We start from the raw sequence: 624 nt of genomic DNA, 5'->3' as shown, positions 1-624 counted from the left end.
ATAGTCAAACTAGCCCAAACAAACGTAGATATCCAACACCTATAGTTAAAGTAGCCTAAACAAACGTAGGTGTCCAACACCTATAGTTAAGGTAGCCTAAACAACCGTAGGTATCCAACACCTATAGTTAAGGTAGCCTAAACAAACGTATGTACCCAACATCTATAGTCAAACTAGCCCAAACAAACGTAGATATCCAACACCTATATTCAAACTAGCCCAAACAAACGTAGATATCCAACACCTATACTCAAACTAGCCCAAACAAACGTAGATATCCAACACCTATACTCAAACTAGCCCAAACAAACGTAGATATCCAACACCTATAGTTAAAGTAGCCTAAACAAACGTAGATATCCAACACCTATAGTTAAAGTAGCTCAAACAAACGTAGATATCCAACACCTATAGTTAAAATAGCCTAAACAAACGTAGATATCCAACACCTATAGTTAACGTAGCCTAAACAAACGTAGATATCCAACACCTATAGTTAAAGTAGCCTAAACAAACGTAGATATCCAACACCTATAGTTAAAGTAGCCTAAACAAACGTAGCTTTCCAACACCTATAGTTAAACTAGCCTAAACAAACGTAGCTTTCCAACACCTATAGTTAAA

At 36.5% G+C, this 624-nt stretch overlaps 1 protein-coding gene across 1 annotated transcript in view; it reads right to left on the bottom strand.

The window, feature by feature from the left end:
• Positions 1-624, bottom strand: part of LOC111089643 (neurogenic locus Notch protein-like) — a 31,864-nt gene that overhangs the window by 13,784 nt on the left and 17,456 nt on the right. The gene's annotated exons all lie outside the window — the stretch shown is intronic.

This window comes from Limulus polyphemus, unplaced genomic scaffold, assembly GCF_000517525.1.
Source record: "Limulus polyphemus unplaced genomic scaffold, Limulus_polyphemus-2.1.2 Scaffold6886, whole genome shotgun sequence".
Classification (NCBI taxonomy): Eukaryota; Metazoa; Arthropoda; class Merostomata; order Xiphosura; family Limulidae; genus Limulus; species Limulus polyphemus.
The sequence above is the reverse complement of the archived record's forward strand: the minus strand, read 5'-3'. Positions and strand labels throughout refer to the sequence as shown.